The sequence below is a fragment of the Lissotriton vulgaris genome, chromosome 1_1, assembly GCF_964263255.1.
Source record: "Lissotriton vulgaris chromosome 1_1, aLisVul1.2, whole genome shotgun sequence".
In the NCBI taxonomy this organism is placed as follows: domain Eukaryota; kingdom Metazoa; phylum Chordata; class Amphibia; order Caudata; family Salamandridae; genus Lissotriton; species Lissotriton vulgaris.
Window position 1 is genome coordinate 824,891,857 of NC_141685.1, and position 14,639 is coordinate 824,906,495.

Here is a 14,639-nt window from a genome sequence, read left to right on the forward strand (position 1 = left end):
TATTCTCCTTTTCTGCATTTTGTATTTTGCTGTCCATTTTGTGAGTGTCCTTTTCTAATGGTATTCTTTATACCTTCGAAATGTGTGCAGAGCTTATCACTTTTGCTGTTATTCATTTATTATTCCCTATTTCCTCAGGCTAGACCATGACTGCCTTTTAAACATTAGTAACTGTGTAGCAATTGTATGAAAAATATGAAAAATCATTAGTTGCCCTGCATAAGGGATTACGCTATTTTTGGTATTTTCTACCATTTAACAGGCCCCATGGACTCTTGCTACAAATGTACCTTTACGCCCTGAAGAAGGTGATACCCCTGACAGGGGGTGACTTCACCGAAACACGCGATGGCGGGTTTTGATTTTTTCTGTCCCTTACATGTGCACCTTATTGTTTGTTTTATGTAAAGCAAATCAATGTTAATTTATTGTATGTTTTCAAATTATCCATAATTGGATACATTGTAACCTCTTGAAGCTCGACTCTATAAGCAAAGGACTGTGCACCAGCAATCGAATTGCTTTATTAAAGAAATATTTGTTCTATGTTTGTACATTTATGGGGACGCACTTTTTAATTATTTGCACTCACTTAGCACTATTTGGTTTTTCTGTTTGCACCCTCAACACTCACAACAACCAGCTCCGCTGCAAAACAGGCGTCGTAGCACACTGGAAAGACGCTAGGTCTTTCCAGTGGGAACCCAGTGATGAAGCATGTCACCACTAGGTGGTGAGTGAGGGTTCTTACTTAACCTACTTATGGTTTTCCTTCTCCTTCTGTTTGTTTCTTACCACGTCAAGAGTCTCCCTTGTAAGTGGTGTTTTGCTCGATCACTCTTTAGTTGTTTACGTAATTATTCCTCAGGGGTAAGAGAGTGAATTGTCATACCCTTACTCTCCTTTTGTTTATCAGTGCCTTATATGTGAAACACAAGGCCTTGAACATTATACGACTCTTGCCTGGCAACCAATGCAAACTCCAAAGGTGCTTTCCCACTGATTGAAATTTGGGGATCCCGGAGGAGCCTTGCAGCCACATTCTGGATCATCTGAAGCCTGTTTAACTGCTTCTGGGGTGTACCAAGTTATAGCCCATTGCAATAATCCAGTTTGGAAAGGACTAAAGATTTAACTACCGTTTTCCTGCTCTCTGCTGAGATCAAAGGTAAGATTTTCTTTAATTGTGCTGAGTAGGAAAAAACTGGATGAATAAACTGCCTTGACTTGAGCTTCCAAGTCCAGTCTCCTATCTATCACCACTCACAGATTTTTAGCTTTAGGGACCAGGATCAGAACTGCTACCAAGTCGTCCAGCCACCAAATGTGCGACTAGCTGGGGGAGTAGTTACCAAACAGGATTATTTTAGTTTTTTCCTGATTTTAGCTTAAGGCAGTGCAAGCTCATCCATGAGTCGACTGCCAGCATGCAATGTATTATGCATTTGACTTTTAGCAAACGTCCTGATTCGCTGAAAATATGAAGAAATACATTTTGGTATCTATGAATTCCAATTTGTGATTCGGCAACATGTTACCGAATCACAGTTTGGAACGGAATTGGCATTAGGAAGGGCGTGTTTAGGGCCTCCCTTACTAATACCAAATCGGAGCAGTATGTAAGAATGTTTTGCGACCAAAATGTTGCAAAACATTCACATTTTAACACCTACTTCAAGTAGGTGGTAACCCATTTGCAAATGGGAAGGAGTCCCCAACGGACCAAAAAAAATTGTCATAGCAGGCAGTGATCCCACGGACCACTCCCTGCTCTTAAAAATGAAAAGAAAAGTTTTCTTTTTTTTTTTAAACGCAACCTGTGTTCCTTTAAGGAAAATGGCTGCATTTAAAAAATATATATTGTTTTATTGCTTTATTTATTTAAAAGCGATCAAGGAGATGGTGGTCTGCTGACCCCAGCAGGCCACCATCCCTGTGATTTTAACTATTCCTAATGAGTCACAAATTGCAACCCACTTCATTATTATTCATGAGGTAGCTCGATTTGAGGCCCACTAGGAATTGCTAAATAAAACTCTTGTAGTTTCATACATTACAAACAGTGATTACCTAATTGCGATTTGCTATTTCCAATAATGATACATGTGGTGTGTAGTTTAGGGGCTTCCTATTAACACTGGCACATGACATCTCATTGGCAGGACACTTGGTAAAAAACAAGACTTGGGACAGGATTGTTCCTCACTTTCATTGGCCACATATGTCAGAGGACACAATGGAGTTTTGTCACTCCTGTATCACTTGCCAAGCCAGTGGTAAAGCAGATGGTACTACAAAGGCCCCCCTGATACCATTACCTGTGGTGGGGGTTCCCTTTGAGAGGGTTGGGATTGACATTGTTGGTCACATGGATCCTCAAACTGCATCTGGCAGAGATTTATACTAGCGGTGATGGACCATGACACTAGGTATCCAGAAGCAATTCCACTTAGGCCTACCACAGCTCCAGTGGTAGCCAGAGCCCTTCTGGAAATAATTTCCAGAGTGGGTTTTCATAAGGAGGTAGTATCAGACAGAAGTGCAAACTTCATGTCTAGTTACCTGACTGCTATGTGGAAGGAGTGTGGAATAATTTACAAATTTACCACCCCTTATCACCCACAATGCAATGGGTTAGTTGAGAGATTCAAAAAGACCCTAAAGGGCATGATTAAAGGTCTGCCTGAAAAGCTCAGGCGTAGATGGTACATACTTTTGCCCTGCCTTCTCTTTGCCTACGGAGAGGTTCCTTAGAAGGAGGTTGGTTACAGTCCTTTTGAACTTCTGTTTGGACATCCAGTTAGCGGTCCTCTATGTCTAGTGAAGGAGGGATGGGAGTTACCTCTCTAACCACCTAAACATGATATTGTGGACTATGTACTTGGTCTCCGCTCCAGGATGGCTGATTACATGAAGAAGGCATCCAAAAACCTTGAGGCTAGCCGGGAATTGCAAAAGGCCCGGCATGATCAAAAGACTGCTGTGACTTTTTATCAGCCAGGACAGAAAGTATGGGTGCTAGAGCATGTGGACCCAGCAGCCCTCTAGGACAAGTGGAGTGGCCCTCATAAAATAATTGAGCAAAATGGTGAGGATACCTATCTGGTGGACCTTGGAACTCCCAGGAGCCCCCACAGGGTGCTCCATGTGAACAGGCTCAAACCATATGCTAACAGGGCAGACATGGGCTTGCTCATGGCTACTGATAAGGGACAGGAGGAAGAGAGTGATCCACTCCATGACCTGCTCTCACAAAACACTGATGATGGTTCAGTTGATGATGTAGCCTTGGCAGGCAGCCTCACTGTCCAGCAGCAAACTGATTGTAGGCAAGTCCTGAATCAGTTTAGACATATGTTCTCACTGACTCCAAATCAGACTACCTGGTGCACTCATGAAGGGGACACAGTTGACAGTCTGCCTGTTAAAAATAAGATTTACAGGCACCCTGACCATGTCAGGGACTGCATCAGGACTGAAGTCCATAAAATATTGGATTTGAGAGTAATTGAGCCCTCAGATAGCCCTTGGGCTAGCCCAGTAGTCTTGGTGCCAAAACCTCACACCCAGAATAGCGAGAGAGAGATTAGGTTCTGTGTTGACTACAGGGGTCTCAATACAGTCCATTCCATGCATAAATTGTATTCGACAATTAAGTCATAAAAGCAGTACATAAAATACACATTTTACAATGTAAAATTACATTAAAATGTATACAATAAATATTTAAAAAGAGATTAAACTTCAAGAGACTATTGTCGAATGTCTTATATCCTTAAACCTCATCAATATATATAGTCCAGGGTGATATTACTCAAAGCTCAATTTGAAGAATACATCCCCTCTTTTTCACAACTAATTTGAGTAGATGAGTATAAAATTCTCTATTTACTGCCGTAACAGTTTTAACCGAATTGCCCATTTTAGAAACTTAGCCACAGCTATAGCAATTGAGAGACTGGGGTCAGTACATAAGATTGTTAATGCCTCTTCATGCCTGCGGGTGCTAATTAATTTACAAATAGGTTTCACCCACATTGATCTAGGGCAGGGGTCTTCAAACTGTGGGGCGCGACCCCCAGGGGGGCCGTGGAGCGATGCAAAGCGGGTTGCGCCTTCAGTTTCACTTCTGCCCTGGCCTCCAGGGCTACAGCCCCCCTCCTTCCCCATCCTGTGTCTCAGCTCGCGCTCCTAGGGCCTCGGCTGGGCAGTGTCTGGAGTCTTATCTCCGGCCTGAGTTTTTCACAGGTCTTTAAAGACCATTAGCATATTTACATGCCTTTGTTAACTAATTACCAAAGCTTAGTTTTTATATGGTTCCAGTACCCCCTGGGCCCCCACTCTGCCTATTCCTTAGATTTGTTTTTTACACTTACTGCTGTAGTGTGAGAATGCATTTAATGAAAAGAAATATAAAGTTGGGTTGCCAAAAGAAATATGCCTGCTATGTGTTGTTTAAAGATCCTGCAGAAACCTGCTCAACACTAAATTGAGTTATAAATAAAAAAGTATGTATTAATTAGTTATGTGACTTTTCTGTCTTTATTCTCTTTAATTATTAGTCATGGATCATTGAGGCTTCCCTAGAACACAATTAAAAGTGCTTTCTATGTATATTTGCTGTTCTAAGTATTCACAGATAAGTGCAAAAAATACAGCTGTAGGTCACGGCTTATTTCTGGGCCATCAAAATAATGAGCTGGTAACCCTAATCATTAGTCTGGACGTTTGTTGCAGGATCAGCACATTATTTATTTCCTCCACCCTCGAAACCTGATTAATGCCATTATAGCAATAGTTTAACTTATATCTGAAACCCTTCGCTTCAAGTTTCTGGGAATGCACCCTGCTTTCAGACTACTCATTTCTCGTTCTCGCCTTCACTTTCACGTTCACCCTGCACTACCAACGATCACCATGCACTCCCAGCGATCACCATGCACTCCCAGCGATCACCATGCACTCCATGCACTCCCAGCGATCACCATGCACTCCCAGCGATCACCATGCACTCCCAGCGATCACCATGCACTCACACTGATCACCATGCACTCACACCATTGACCCGCTCACCCTGCACACAGTGATCACCATGCACTCACACTGATCACCATGCACTCACACTGATCACCATGCACTCACACTGATCACCATGCACTCACACTGATCACCATGCACTCACAACATTCACCCGCTCACCCTGCTCTCACAGTGATCACTCTGCCCTAAAAATTCGCTTGCATTGTTCACTCTGTACCTCACCCTGCAGTCACACAAGCACACTTCTCACCCTGCACTCATGTGACACTTCACTCATCTGTCCCCCCCCTTACTGCTCAATCTGTAGCTCACTCAAACAAGGCCATCGCTAACCATGCACTAATTCATCCCACTCTGCACTTACAGCCGAAACCCAAATTCATATGGAATGCCCTATACATAGGAGCCCCGGCTGCAGTGACCTATAGGTTCCAAGTTACGGGAAACTGTGCCGCCCGACTACTGTATAACATTCCCCGCTGGCAGTCAGCCAAGAAAGCTCTGAAAGAACTTCACTGGCTCCCAGTAGCGGCCAGAGTGCAGTTCAAGGCCATGTGCATTGTGCACAAATCTTTTCATCGCACTGGCCCGGCAATTCTGCACCCCATGGCTACGCCTTATGCACCGTCCAGAGCCCTGCGCTCTAGTTCTTTACAGCTTGCAACTACTACTAAAATCAACAAAGCTCGCTGGGGCGGTCGCTCCTTTTCCCATACTGTGGCCAAGCTTTGGAACTCTCTCCCCCTTTCCCTTCAAGAGAACAATAACCGTATGTCCTTCAGAAAGGCCTTAAAAACGCACTTGTTCACAAAAGCTCGTTGATTCACCCTGAGCTCGCCACAAGCAATCAGTCAAAAGTGCTGCGAGGCCTCCGGGTAGTTACGCGCGATATAAGTGCAATTTTTCATTTCACTCACCCTGCAGTCACTCCTTTTACCCTACTCTCACACTGTTGCATTGCTCACCGTGCAGTCACATGGGCACTCGTGTCATCCACACAGTGCAGAACGTTTAAGTGCCTGGTACAAAGAAGATGTACCATGCACATCACAGAACTGAGTGAGAGTAAACTATGAGTAGCGCTATAAAAAAATGAAATGTTAGTCAGACAGGTGATATAGAGAGATGAGGTGTATTGTTGGTGAGTGATACTGAGGGAATTCATGGAGAAGGTGGATAGACTGTTGCACCGTGTGTGACCAGTGCTGCTGCCCCCCCCCCCCGAAGTTCGGGTCTAGTGGATCCCCTGCTTCTGCCTATTATTTAAATTTGTTACCAAAAGGAGTCCTGGGGCTAATAACCATCTGCCTGCAATGTGAGAGAGGGATCCGGGGCTGGGAGAGGAGAGAAGAGAGGGATGGAAGGAAGTGGCTGAGAGGAAAGGGGCATGGGTAAACTGCTTAACTCTGCACAAGACCGCCACGGTTTGAATGCACCCTTGCTGCTCCCGGCCATGGCCAGGTGAGATTCTAATGTGGCAGCGTGTATTTCAGCGGATTGGGAGGCCCTTCACAGAGGTTGACTAGACATCTTTCTGCTGTTAATTGCTGTATTTTGGTTATAAACTGGTACTGATGGGGTGAAATCTTTCCTCAGTATTACTGTGTTTAAAATAATTCTAAATAATAAAGCAATGCTACCCCAGAATACGCAGCATCACAGAACATTATTTACATTTTCTACTCGCACAATTTAGTCAAGCCTGTCACATAAATTGGTCCTCACCTTCCTCATAACCTAGAGGTTTAGAAACTTTTGTCAGAAGGGGGTCCTTGCGCTTCAAAATGTTGACAGGGGGGTCTGGACATCCAAAAGTTTGAAGACCTCTGATCTAGGGTCAGCATACAAGGGACAAAAAAAAGAAGGTGACTTATAGATTTTTGTTCGTCCCTGCACCTAGGGCATTTATCATTGTCGTTTTCTCCTGCCCATTTCGCTGTGAATGACCTTATTGGAAGGGTGCCTGCTCTAAGTTGGAAATAGAGTTTACGGTCATGCTGCTTCTCTATGGCATCCCAATATAATTCCAGCTTCGGTTCTGCCTTAAATTCCAGAAAACGACCTGTTAGATGAGAAGAAAAACCCTTTATACATGCTTTTGAATTAACCATCTCCCAATACTCAGCCTTCAATATTTTTTTAGAAGGGAATATCGCATTTGAAGGATCATCCCACAATTCTCTCATTCCCAGGCAGACTAGCAAGGACCTAATGGCCTTCAGCCAGTGTATTTTATGGGAGGAATCTTTAGTAATTGTTTCCTTTAGGCCCCATGCATAATGCTGTAGTTCCTCGGTGGTCCATATCCTACGACAATACAATAGCGGTCATAGGGAAGCAAGATCTTGGACAGCTTTTTTTCCCAGGTCCCACATTAATGGCATCAAGGGGGTACTTTGCGGAACGCTAGTTGCTTTTCTCAAAAACTCATTTTCCGCTAGCGTCAAATTTCTTAGATTTTCAAACCCCCAAAGTTCAGCCCCGTAAAGGGCTGAACTTAACACCTTCATCCCGTATATCTCCAATCATGGGCCAATAGGTTTCGATACTGAGGCGTTAAACCTTTCCAGAAGAAGACCTGCCTGGTGGTGATGTTTTAATACTGCAATATCTAATTGGCTAATCCATCCCATGTGACTCTGGAGGGTAACCCCCAGATATGTAAAGGCGTCAACCCACTCTAGTGGGGATTTATTCATGTATATGCTCCCTCTGTAAGGTTTAACAAGCCTGGTCGGTTTTGTTCAGTAAGGACCATAAACTTTGTTTTCACAGTATTTATTTCTAAGCCCCGGTCCAAGCAAAAATCTTTAAAATGCCGCAGTGTACATTGGAGCCCACTTGGCGTTTTTGAGAATATCAAGGTGTCGTCTGCGAACATGAGGATCGGGACTCGCTTACCAGCCATCACAGGGGCATCGGTCGGGACCAGGGAGAGGAAATCAGCCACCCCGTTCACGAAGAGCGAAAACAAGGTAGGTGACATGACGCAACCTTGCCGCACTCCCCGCTCAACAGGGAAGGTTTCTGTAACCTCGCCCTGTCGTCCCCACCGGAACCCAAGCGAACGTGTCCTCATGTAAGCGAACGATCAAACTCAACGAATCAGGGGCCATCCCTAGCTCATCCAGGACTCGCCACAACTTATTACGTGGGACCAGGTCAAAATCCGCCCTTAAATCAACAAATACGGCATATAAAGTGCCTTTCACCAAAACCACTGAACGCCAGTAAAGAATAATGAACCGTAAGACCTGATCTATCGTACTGGTCCTGGGTCGAAAACCAGCCTGGAGGTAACTCAAGATGTTTTCTTCATCCATCCAGGTCTGGATTTTTCCCAATACCAGATGGCCCATAATTTTTTGGATGGAGTCATTCAGGCTAAAAGGCCTATAATTACCTGCTGAGGACTTGTCCCCTTTTGTATAGACAGGCACTATTTCAGCACCTTTCCAAGAATGGGGGACTTCCATCCCTTGAGCTATAGCATTTGCAAGATACATAATGTACAACCGCCATCTGGTTTTATCATTTAGAAATAGATCAGCAGGGACGCAATCCATACCCGGGGCGCGTCCCTTAGTTACTAAGTCTAACGCCCTGTCTGCTTCACTTACAGTGAAGGCGGCCTCCTTATAAAAAGTATGGACATAAATCCCCTCACTATCGCCAGCTTCACTTTTGCCGTATTGTGGCTTAAAATAATCAATCCATGAGCTTTGAGCAACATTATTCTATGGGCTCTCGTGACGCCCGCCCCTGTCCCATTTAAAAATGTTCCAAAAAGATTTTGGGTTTTTAGACTCACATGCCACCTTAAGGTCCTGCCACCTACTCTCTTCCCATGCTTTTTTAGTGATGCACTGTTTAAGCCTATAATTAGTTCGGGCCACCTCAATACAGTCACTAGGACTGATGCACATCCGATACCCAGGGCAGGTGAGCTTTTAGATACTTTGGCCTCTGCCAAGTTTCAGAGCACATTTGACCTGACAGCTGGCTACAGGCAAATCAGCTTAGCTGAGGATGCAAATCCAAAAACAACCCTTAGTGTGCACTACCAATCTGTGGTGATGCCCTTTGGCTTGAAGAATGCACCTGCCACTTTTCAAAGGTTGGCGATCAAAGTCTTTACAGGTCTGGAATCCTATAGTGCTGCTTATCTACATGATATTGCTGTCTTTAGCTCCACATGGGAGGATCACCTGGTCCACCCGAGAAATCTTTTGGAGGCCCTGCAGAAAGTAGGCCTCACTATCAAGACCACCAAGTGCCAGATAGGGCGGAGTCAGGTTATATACCTTGGCCACCGTGTGTATGGAATTCAGGTTCAACCGTTGCAGTGCAAGATGCAGACCATCATGGACTGGGTTGCTCCAATCACCCAGACTCAGGTCAGAGCTTTCTTGGGCCTGACTGGGTACCACAGGAGGTTTGTCAAAGGTTATGGATCCATAGTGACCCCTTTGAATGATCTAACTTCCAAAAGAATGCCTAAGAAAGTTCAGTGGACAGTTAGTGGTCAAAAGGCATTTGGGACCTGAAGTAATCCATGTGCACTACTCCCATTTTGCAAAGCCCTGACTATTCCAAACAATTCATTGTTCAAACTGATACATCTGAGTTGGGGGTAGGGTCTGTGCTATCACAACTGAATGAAGAGGGTCAGGATCAGCCAGTAGCTTTTATTAGCAGAAGGCTGACCCCAGAGAGAAACGTTGGTCAGCTGTTGAGAGGGAAGCCTTTGCTTTGGTTTGGGCTCTGAAGAAGCTGAGGCCATTCTTGTTTGGCACTCACTTCATTGTTCAGACAGACATTAAGCCTCTCTTATGGCTAAAACAGATGAAGGGTGAAAACCCCAAACTTTTGAGGTAGTTCATTTCCCTAGCAGGTACTGGCACTGCTGCGCACGCGCTGCTGCTGGCGCTTTTGTATTTTAACTTGCCCTGGTTATCTATTTGCTTTATTTTTATTTTTCATTCTCCCCTGCTTTTAAGCGGGATTAGGCTGGGCTTTTTCTCCCCTCCCTCTTACCGCATTTAAAAGGTGAAAGCACCGCCGCTTTGGCGGGTCCGGGTCCCGGGGGTGGTCCTGTGTAGGCGCCATCTTGCTTTGGGCTCCTATTCCATTGACGGGCGCCATCTTGGAGCGTCCTTGCGCTCGCGCTGGGCTTGGAACGCCTATTTAAAGCGGACTCGCCTGACCTGCAGCCTTGACAGGTACTGGCACTGCTGCGCACGCGCTGCTGCTGGCGCTTTTGTATTTTAACTTGCCCTGGTTATCTATTTGCTTTATTTTTATTTTTCATTCTCCCCTGCTTTTAAGCGGGATTAGGCTGGGCTTTTTCTCCCCTCCCTCTTACCGCATTTAAAAGGTGAAAGCACGGCCGCTTTGGCTGGTCCGGGTCCCGGGGGTGGTCCTGTGTAGGCGCCATCTTGCTTTGGGCTCCTATTCCATCGACGGGCGCCATCTTGGAGCGTCCATGCGCTCGCGCTGGGCTCGGAACGCCTATTTAAGGCGGACTCGCCTGACCTGCAGCCTTGACAGGTACTGGCACTGCTGCGCACGTGCTGCTGCTGGCGCTTTTGTATTTTAAGTTGCCCTGGTTATCTATTTGCTTTATTTTTATTTTTCATTCTCCCCTGCTTTTAAGCGGGATTAGGCTGGGCTTTTTCTCCCCTCCCTCTTACCGCATTTAAAAGGTGAAAGCACTGCCGCTTTGGTGGGTCCGGGTCCCGGGGGTGGTCCTGTGTAGGCTCCATCTTGCTTTGGGCTCCTATTCCATCGACGGGCGCCATCTTGGAGCGTCCTTGCGCTCGCGCTCGCGCTGGGCTCGGAACGCCTATTTAAAGCTATCCTCTCCCGCACAGCGGGACGCGCAGTCGGGGCGCCCTCGCATAGCCTGAGTCGTGCCAGAGTCCTGCCCGTCTGCGCCCGTCTGCGCCCGTCAGCGATGAGGAAGCGCGAGGCGCGGTAGGGCTCTGGTCACTAGCTGCTATTACCATCATGCATGCTCTACCAACGCTTAGCTACACTCGGGCGGATTTGTTTTCCATTGGGAATAGGGTTGCTGTTTGCTCATGAGACCCTGTGGACCCCTATCTGGCCCATTTGTCTGCGTATGTAAGGGTTGGTCTCTAGATAGACCAGCTAAGATCCGTTCTTTGGAAGACAACACTCCGACCAAGTGCAATCACACCGCGGACTGTGGCCTTCGGATCTGGAATCTGAACGTGAGGTCATTGGTTAAACATCACCAGTTCATACATGACCTCATCGAAAAAGATGGCCCTGATCTTTTTCTCCTTACCGAAACCTGGCTCCAGGACTCGGATGTCGCTATCTTGAATCTTACCTTCCCTTCGGAATACACGGTCTTTACTTTGAATCGGACCGCAAGAGGAGGTGGCATCGCCATGGCAGTTAAATCTTGCTTCCCCGCTGAATGGAAAGCTCTTGGGTTGCCTGCATGTGAGAGTGCCCTCTTTAAAGTAGCCTTTAGCCATCATTTTATGTTTAGCGGTATTCTTATCTATCGCCCACCTGGCAGTGATACAGTCTTCAAGTCCGCTCTTGCCGATATGGTAAGTTCTCTTGCGCCCAGTTGTGTGAACTTTAACATCATGGGCGACCTCAATATTCATTTTGATAGCAAGTCGTCCACAGCCATAAACACCTTGCTTGCGGATCTAGAAGCACTACAACTTGTCCAACTAGTTACACTTCCCACTCATACTGGAGGACACATTCTCGACCCCTTTTTTACCACTCTTGAGAGGGCGAAGGTGTCTGATCCGGTTTCGGTTGGCTGGACTGATCATTTGCTGATGGAAGTCTTTTGTCCTATTCACGATAAGCCATTTAAACCTGTGGATAGGCTGATTCTTAAAAGACATTGGCATAAGCTAAAACTTGAGGAGTTTTATAGGCTACTGGAGCAGAAACCCCTGAGCCCTTTTTTGAATGTGGATCATGGTTACGAACTGTTTTGCACATGGATTTCAGACGCCCTTGACTCCCTTATACCAACGCGCTGGTCGAAAGGTCATTCTAAGGTACCGAGCCCATGGTATAATGACACCCTTGCCGAGCTTAAAAAAACTTGCTGGAAAGCGGAGAGGGACTGGAGGAGATCTTACGATCCCATCCTGAAATCCTCGTATTTTGCCAAACTTAAGACCTATCATAGGGCAATCTGCAGAACTCGTGCCGCATTCTACGCTCAGGAATTCCAAGCCAGCACCAACCCCTCCAAATTAATATTCAAGGTCTTGAAAGACCTTATGAATAAAAGAGCCACTTCGGCAGAGATCTGCCCCGACTCCCATTGCGAGAATTTGGCAGCCTTCTTTTTGGAGAAAGTGCAGACTATATATCGAGGATTTGACCTGTGTCGGTCGGATCCAGAGTTAGTTGACTCCAATCTCTTGGGTTATGAGACTTTGACCTTCTTGCCTGATCTGTCTACGGAGGCTTTTGACAAACTGAGCCTCAGTATTAAATCAGGCTCTCCTCTGGATCCGCTGAAGCCAGCTCTTATCAGTACGCTTTCCCCGCTGTGTCGAGGTCTGATACTCACCTTAATCAATCTGTCGTTATCAACTGGGACGGTCCCCTCCTCGTGGAAACAGGCGGTAGTTACCCCTATCTTGAAGAAGGCAAATGCAGACCCTCTCTGGCCTGAGAACTACCGCCCCATATCTCTTCTTCCTTGGACTGCTAAAGTCACCGAAGCCCATGTTAACTCCATCTTGTCTGATCACCTCGCTCGTAATCAGATATTGGACCCTAGCCAAAATGGCTTCCGGCCAGGACACAGTACCGAGACCGCTCTGCTCTATATGATCGAGCATCTACGCCTGGTGCTTGACACTCTGGACGTACAGCAGCGCTCCTGCTACTAGATCTGAGCGCTGCTTTCGATACTGTGTCCCACTGTATATTGATTCAGCGTCTGGAGGAAGCTGGTGTAGTAGGAACCGCACTTCAGTGGTTTCGATCTTTCCTCTCAGATCGAACCTTTAAGGTGGCTATACCACCTTGCCAGTCCTCTCTTCATCCTTTGGACCTGGGGGTCCCACAGGGCTCCTCGTTGAGCCCTACCCTGTTCAACCTTTATGTGAAACCGCTAGCTGCAATAGTCAAACAGTGGGGTTTAACGATGACCTCATATGCTGACGATACGCAGCTGGCGGTGACACTGAGTGGAGACCCTGAAGTGGAGGCCCCCAGGTTCCGAGCTCGACTTGTGGCTGTAGCAAGTTGGTTGAGAACCAACTGCTTACAACTGAATGCCACAAAAACTGAAGTTTTGGTCTTGGGGAAACATGCTGAGCTATGGGGAGACCAGTGGTGGCCTCCAGAGTTGGGCATCACTCCCATCCCAGCTTCCGAAGTGAAAAACTTAGGGATCTGGCTGGATCCAGCGCTCACCTTCATAGGTCACACGAAGAAGGTTGCAGCCACCTGCTACGGTATCTTGCGAGGGTTAAGGCCGGTCCTTAAATTCTTCGACCCTCCCACCCGGCAGCTCGTGGTCCAAGCCTCGGTTCTATCTCGGCTGGACTACGGAAGTGCGCTGATGTTAGGGGTAAACCAGGCTGAGGCATCCAGGCTTCAAAGGGTACAGAATGCTGCGGCGCGGGCCATTGTTGGTCTTCCCAGACATTGTTCTGTTTCCAGCACTATCTCTGCCCTTCACTGGCTGCCGGTCAGACAGAGGATTAAGTTTAAAGCGCTCTGTCTGGCCTATAAAATCATGAAGCTCTCCTCGCCACCGGCTCTTGCTAACTTGCTCATCCCCTACATCCCTTCGAGATCTTTGAGATCGGAGGCTCTTCATCTTGCGGTCTGCCCCCATTTTAAACTCAGCAGAATGGGTGGCCGCTCCTACCGGGTGCTTGCCGCGGGGTTGTGGAACTCGCTCCCGGTGCACATCCAATGTTTGAAAGACCTGTCCACTTTCAGGCGAGCTATTAAAACTTTTTTGTTTCCTGTTCCTGAGTAGTCGCTTCCCCTTTTTCCTCTCTTCCTGCGTGTTATGTTATAGTATCTGTCTAAGCGCCAGGACGCCCCTTTGCTGGGGCAGCTGTGCGCTGTATAAATAATGTTAACATAACATAACATAACTATACAGTAGAACATAGACCTGGGAGTAACCATGCCAATGCAGATGAACTCTCAAGATATTTCCACTTAAAAGAACATGAAGACTCAACTGGTCAAGTTTAGTTTAATGTCCCTACGTTAGGGGAGGAGGGTTTGTGTTGGAGAGTAGGATCTGTCTCTTATGTTTACCCCCACTTTTGCTGCTGTCTCGCTGTTTTCGACTTAGTCTGACTGGGATCCTGCTATCCAGGACCCCAGTCTAGCTGCTTTCTCCTCTAAATTGATTGCATGTACTTTAGGTACATTCCTGATTGGATACTGGAGTACCCTTATTAGTCCCTAGTATATGATACACTGTGTACCCAGGGCATAGGTACTCTAGAGGCTCTCAGGTGCTGTAGCATATATTATGCCACCCCTGAGAGACCATTCAAACTGACACCACAGGTCTGCTAATGGAGCCTGTGTAAGGGGGTGTATGCACCCCT